Source organism: Cyprinodon variegatus, unplaced genomic scaffold, assembly GCF_000732505.1.
Source record: "Cyprinodon variegatus isolate N-32 unplaced genomic scaffold, C_variegatus-1.0 Scaffold7, whole genome shotgun sequence".
NCBI classification, from domain to species: domain Eukaryota; kingdom Metazoa; phylum Chordata; class Actinopteri; order Cyprinodontiformes; family Cyprinodontidae; genus Cyprinodon; species Cyprinodon variegatus.
Window position 1 is genome coordinate 1,507,023 of NW_015150460.1, and position 7,269 is coordinate 1,514,291.

The 7,269-nt window shown below is 35.1% G+C and overlaps 1 long non-coding RNA gene across 1 annotated transcript in view; it reads right to left on the minus strand.

The window, feature by feature from the left end:
- Window positions 1–6,343, minus strand: part of LOC107085364 — a 67,458-nt gene extending 61,115 nt beyond the window's left edge. Inside the window, exon 1 of the long non-coding RNA XR_001481259.1 lies at window positions 6,244–6,343. This is a non-coding gene — a long non-coding RNA (uncharacterized LOC107085364). The remainder of the gene's footprint in view (window positions 1–6,243) is intronic.
- Between the last annotated feature and the right edge of the window lie 926 nt (window positions 6,344–7,269).

The window sequence follows — 7,269 nt, forward strand, 5'->3', positions numbered from 1 at the left end:
AAATTGTATTTTTACTTGTAGCATGCCTGTCGCCACTTTAAATTAAAGCACCTACTGTGGGAAAAGAGTGCAATGTTCCACATTAACAATATTAAACTTAATGTTTACAGAGAACATACATATATGTATACATATACAAAGACACACACACACATAAAGCTTTGTATACAGCCTTGTTTCATAAAACGTTGGGACTGTGCTAAATTTTAAACAGCAGTAGCTCTGTCTTCCTTTGAAAGATTTTTCCTACTGAATTCTTTCCCATAAACGTGAAACAGTAGAACGACTGTATAGCTTATTTTTAATTAAATTGGTTGAATATTTTCCCATTAGCACATGTAAATTCACTCACTTGACTAACAAAACAATCTTCAAAACTCTCCAATTCATTTACCCATTGTTACCTGTTACTTTAGAATAAATTAGGCTTTTTATTGTTGAATAAAAACATTCTGTTTTTATCCAATTCCACACAGAGCCCAACAGTTTTTTGGAAACAGGGTTGTAATTGTTTGCAGCTCCGTTTGTAAATACTGAGAGGTAAAAATCTGACAAGTCGTTGTGGATTTTAGGAAAACAAAGAAAAACAAAATGTATTTCTATTGTTTGTTGACACTTTGAAAATCTCAGACTTGTAGTCAAGTGACATTTCTACACGTCTTGTAATAGTCGTGAACCAATTAGCGGAGCTGGAGAACCCAGCAAAGCCAACTTTAACTTATCAACTTGTTCAATATGTAGGAGACTAGAGCTTTGAGCTGTAACTGTTTAACTATTCGGTTTGATCTGTATTGAGCGAGAACAACTGCCACCAACATCATCATGTGTACAGTTTGTGATAACTTTTGTAAACATTTGGGATCTTATTTATTGTAATTGTTTCATATGTATTTTAAAACCAAATAAAAATGTTTGTCTTTCTGTAGGTGTGTGAGATGAATGTATTCAACCTGTGTAAAGTTAAAGATAGTGTCATTTTTCTTAGTTTACGTTTTGAAATTATTTTAAAAGATTTCTTTACAGTGATGAGATCATTGTAGGCTTGATTCAGGTAAGAAATATTCTTTCAATATAAAAAGTTATAAAAGAAAACCGTAAAACATAAGTAAATGTCTTTGTTTTTAATACAGAAGCAGGTCCATCTTGTGTGGAAGTTGCAAGGAAAACAAACTGTCCTCTTAAGAAAATTATAGTGTTCACAATATTCAGCCGATCACAGCTTCTGCCTCATCTGTACACAGAAAAACAAGGCTCCAAATAGAAGGCCACGAGACACGTCAAGCAAAGGGAGACAAAAACTACAAACAACCTCAGAAAATGATATTTTTTTCACCAGATCTCCATATTCACTACTGGTACACCTATTCATCCTGATGATTTCTACACACCTATGTGGATACAGATCTTCTGTGTTAACACGGAGACAAGTGTTACAGAAAAAGAGCACAGATCTGCAGAGATTGGCTTTGCCTGGCCCATCAAGGAACACGTCACTCACTACCTCTGAATGCTAAGAAAACGGATTATAATATGGCTGATGAAGCAACTTCTACTGTGCATTGTTCGTAATTGGTTGTATGGTACATTTAAGAAATTTTAGTTTTAATATGCACAGAATTAAGAGGAATATTTAGAAGGCATGAAGATCCATGAATATCTTCCTTGTGACGTGATTTACAATTATCTCTACACTTACGATGACGTAACGACACAATAGATTTTAAGACAGGATTATTTTTAAAATCTAAATTTTCTAACTTTTGGGACAATATGTTTTGATAAAGGGTACATTTATATACATGTTTAAGCCAGAATTATTTTAAATTTAAATATGACTTCCCTACAACTTTAAACATGTCTGAAGGATTTGTTTTTAATATAAACATAGGAGCAACAGGGCCTTTTTTTTTTTTTTTTAAGAATTTGGGCTTACCCCCTTTGCTCCTGTGAAGGGGAATATTGATGCATCAGCAAACCAAGCATATTTCAGATAACTTTATACTCTTGACTCTTTGGAATTTCATTTAAAGATGGTTGCTACTTGCTTTAACATGGAGTTACACCACAGCACCATAAAAGTCCAGGATGAGTGAGTTTGGTGTGGAATAACTACTGGGTATACAGTCTGGGCTTTAATATGTTACAACTAATTTGGGAAAAATTGGGGCGGAGCCAATCAGCATCAGTGTCTGACTTTATAAATGTACCTTATAATTATACCTTCTGTTCATTTGACTCAAATTTTAAGAATCACCTGCTGCTAACAGTAGCAGTTGAAACACTGAATGACTTTTCAACAGGATAATTATCATGGCTCATAACGCATTATGATGTGGGGATGAAAGTAAAAGTTCTCACAGCATCACCTCGTAGCAGAACATCAACCTTATACAACCAGAACTAAATTTGAATGGTTAAGATGAAAGCATATTTAAAGTTCTAAATAGTCCAAATTCAAACTTAAGTCATATTTAATTTCATCCATAACTAAACAGCTGGTTCTCATAAGTACAGAGCACACTATTCAGAGTTTAATTTTTAATCATTTAAAACAAAGCAATATGCATTGACCCTAGTGTAGAATATTCAATAAAATGACAAAATATATTCAGGTTTGTCAGCCTAATGTGATAAAAATTACAACATTTGAAGTGTTCCATTACACACACACTCGGACTGATAAATCTGGGATACCGGCCTGTCCTAATTTCAGCGTACCTTATATCATACCGGCCCCAACACTTACTCTCCCACCGAAGCTCCTACCTGTGACAGAAAATAACTGAAGGAGCTCAAGAAGTAATACAATGTTAACTACCTAAATGATGCATGTAGTATATATAGCCCTTCCTTGTAAAGCACATCCTTGTGACGGTTGGAATATGGTGTAATTTTCTACTATAAAATCCATGCAGCAAACTGACTATAATAAAACTAAAATGCTTTATTTAAACTACGATGTTCCTCTTATATTTGGCAAATTTATGTTTGAATATTTTGCAAAAATATGTTGCGGTGCATGATGGGGTTTTGCATCTAAAAACTAACGTTTCCCGTCTTAACGTGCATTGTTGCCAGGTTGGGATGTTTCCCAATCTGGCAGTTTAGGATGGCCGTCTATGGGTAAAAAAAAATTTCTTCAGATATATGGCATAAGAGATCAATAGACTTTGGTTCAAATTGGGGAAGATTTCATATATCCAGGCAGTTTATGAAAATTTTTTAGGCCGGAAACTTGAGTCAGTTACATCTGGCAACCCAGCTGGACGTTATGCAGCAGCAGTCACTGTCACGTCCGTGTTAATAACCAAAGCAAAAAATGCATTATAGAAGTCTTGGTGATGATTGTCATGTCATGCTTGAAGATAGATTGGTTAATCCACAATGTGTTTTTGTATTGTGTTCCACATTTGAGACGCATGCATTTGATTGTGCTTCTATTTTTTTTGAAAGGGGGGGTCCATAAGTGGGCCGGTGTAGGTGGAAAAATGCCAGGGCCCGAAAATCGTTCCCAGTCAGAGCCTGCACAAGCTACTATGTATACATTAAGATTGAATTGAGTGAAATAAATTTAAATCTCCCATCAAATACAACCATAGGAAAAAAAAAATGTGACAGCGGGGATAATGGTAGGAATTTCAGTTTGACTTTTAAGATATTCAACACCTGAACTTTTGATAAATACCACTCAAAAACCTTTTGGCTCTGCAGATGAAATAAGCAGCAAATAGAAAGGTGAAAATAAATGAGTCATTGAGGCTCTGAGTGATTACATTGTGTCACCTGGCTTGACTTTTCAAACCTGTCTAACAGATGTTGGGAAGAGGTCGAACACAGGCTCTCAACTGACAGTTTAATTATATCTGTCATGCTTATTTCTTTGATTGTTGTCTGATGCAGCTCTGTAGAAAACTCTTTGTCAACAAATCATTAAGAAGATGGAATGGAAAGCAAGTTGTATTGTCTGCCTTTAGCGTGGGGTGATCACTCTTAGAAAGATGAAATTGGAGTGTTTTTCAGCACAGACAAACATTTATTGTGAGTTATCTTTTCACAAAAGATGATTCAGTTTTACATAATGACAAAAATGAACATTTCCTCTTTCAAAAAAGCCGTGCAGATACTTATTACATCATCTTATTCAGACCTTTTCATACAGCAAGTCTGCAGGCCCAACAATTGTGAGCAATCCAATAAACTTGCTGGCTACTTTGTGAGCTACTGCCTGCTAAAAATCACACTCCTGCAACTTTTTCAGAGCTGCTTTAGTTCTTCTCTTATATTTTAACACATTATTTAAAAAATTAATTATGTTGCTGCAGATTTGAGAAAAATTAAATAGCATAATGCTCTTTGGGAGAGAGATAATTTTTTCTAACACTTATTGCTCATCACTTAATGGTATTACAGCTAATATATTAATGAGCTGCTTGTCTGCTATCTTACTGATGTCATTCCCTCCTGGCATTGAGTTGCACACAATTTATACACCTGATTAAACTACAGCTTATATAGAAAAAGGCCACACTTGCTGATAATTTGTGTATTTAATTAAAAGCCCATAGCTCCTAATCAATGGGTGCAGCAAGAGAGTACTTTCAGTTTTTAAGAACTTAATATCTATCCGTGTCTATATGTATGTAAGCAAGGAAAATCTAGTGCAAATACATGAAAGAAAACTCTTTTTTTCTACAAGACCTTACAATATAGGTGAGGTTAAATGTCTAAAGATGGCGACCATCTGTTCCTGCTTTACAATTAAAAAGCTACCAGAGGTATCTCTATATTAGCCTTTATCTATATCATTTAGAGATAGATTATATACATTGATCCCATTTAAAAAGGCTGGATGATTTTCTGTCATTTTTTTTTTTATATTACAAATAAATGTTTTTTAATGATCATTCAATTTATTTTTGCAGGAATAAGAATATTTTTTTCCACTTTTGGTAAGTTTTAAAAAGCGCAATCAGCAGAAGCATGGATTGGAGAGCTTATTATATTCATCAGCATTTCTTTTTCTCTTATTAAGCTGCTTTTCATTAAATTCCACATTTAAATGTTTTAATTCTTCAGTAGAAAGGAAACAATTAAAGAATACAGTGAGTACTTTGAAAATATAAAACTTTTAAAAGGGGTATTCTAACATAACTGATCAGCAGAAGAGAATATTTTACATGTTTATTTTATGTGTGGAACACATAGGAGCAGGTTTGATTTTTTCAATGATGAGATCACTGAAGGAAAGGCTAGACTTTCTGACGGCAAAAATCTCATACTTGAAAAGTCCCAGTCTCATATCTGTTTAACAGCGCAAGCCTTCCTTTAAAGCAAAGATCTTTATTTACTTTTTTCTTTGTGTCACATGTCGTTATTTTAGGAAGAGTTCCCACCAGATTTTTTGTTCTCTAAACTTTGAATGTGATCCTTTTTCATAAATGCTCCCCAAGCATGTTTCCCTTCATACCCAACTGGGTGACAGCTGTTTTTTTCAGTTGTACATTACCCCTTTTTTGTAATAATTGGAGAGGTCAAAGTTCAAGACATCCAAAGTAAACCGTAGAAGACAGCAGAACCAACTACCTGTCACAAAAGGATTTAACAGAGAGAAAAGCTGCAGGAGGAGAAAAGCAAAGGGACACTAAGAAAGACTCACTGAGCCAACAGGAAAACATCTTTCATGTTCTACTGTTGTGGTTGTGGTGCTGAAAGCTTAAAGATCAAAGCTGTCGCCTAAACCAGATTTAAAGTTTTTTTCTTAGCTTCCCTGTTTAGTGTTTACATCAGATCTTTAAAGGATGTAAAAACTAATTATTTAGCCTTTTCTAGAGATTAACTACAAATAAAAGGAGATGGGAAGCTTTATCCTTCTATTGTTTTATTTTCTGCTTTGGTGATAGCTTGGTTTGATTATTTAGCATTGCTCCATATTGTTATTTTTTAATTGAAAAAAAATCTATAATAGTCAATGTATTTAGATTCCAGTCTGTCCATTTTATTTGAAATAATGCTTAATTTTCTCATTAACTCTAAATAAATCTTGAATATAAATGAAAGAGATACTTCCTGTGGAACGGTAAAGAATTTATCCTTCAGATAAGACTGAATAATCTAACGTTATTTAATACTGTTACAAGTTAAAGTTCAGGAATTCATTTTCTGGCCTTAAAAAGTCCCTAAAGGTTTTGCCATTTTTATTTTATTCAAGCCAGAATTAAATTAGATTTTGCTTTCCCTTCTCACCTCCTGTTTTGGCCATCTGTGTCCTCTCATCTGCACCGTTGTCGACATCCGCCTCGTCTGTGAAGTTCGCCGGGGTCACGCTGCGTCCTTGAACCTCTGCTATCAGCCAGAAAATGATGAATGTTAGAGAACCAATCACTGCTCAGCACAGGGTTCGGGCTTTCAGCCCCATAAAAACCTAAAAGCTCTCCTTCTCCCTCATCTTTTTTGATGAAGATATTTTTAAAGGACATTTTGATTATTTGCTCCATGATTTCCTTTTGATCCATAGTACAGGACTGACAAAAAGAGGGCATTGCATTAGTTTCCTTGGTGATGAAGGCTGCCTAGTTGTTGTGTCCTAAGCCCATATTTAGAGTGCAGTTGTAGCTTTAGTTAGCAGCGCCTAATCGCTCCACATGTTGATGGGTGTAATCAAAGCTTTGCCGTTTCCTGAGTGGTTATTTGTGCTTGGAATTTAAGGCTGCAGAGACTCAGAAAGGGGGGACAATCATCCTTAAATACATAGATTTGTGAACAAAGGAAAGAAATAAATCCAATTTAACAGTAGATATTTAAAAGACGCTGAACTCAGAGATCTGCTCTAAGTGTAAAAAACCTGTGACTTTGCTAAACATCAAGTCCTGTAGGTCTGTTCTATTTTGGGAAAGGTATGCATGTGTCGGACACACAGGGTCAAAAGTCAAATCATTAACTGCAAAGTAGAGGATATTGCCTCTATTATGAGAGCAATTATAGTTAAAGGGCTAAGAGGACAGACTGTTACATAATGCCTCCCAACCACTGCAGCCTGATGCCCATTTTTTGAGCCTTCGGTGCCTCAGTTTGTTGCTGGATGACAGCAACTCACAAATCAAGTAAAATTAATTTGATTTTCAAAAAATATGCTAATTTAGTGCAGCTATGAGATAAGGCTTCTATCTTTGCATGACAAACAAGGACAGACGTGTAAAGCACAGAACATTAAATGGAACAAACATTTCCTGTCTGGTTGGAAATCAAACCCTCGCCCCCTTTTTCTCACTC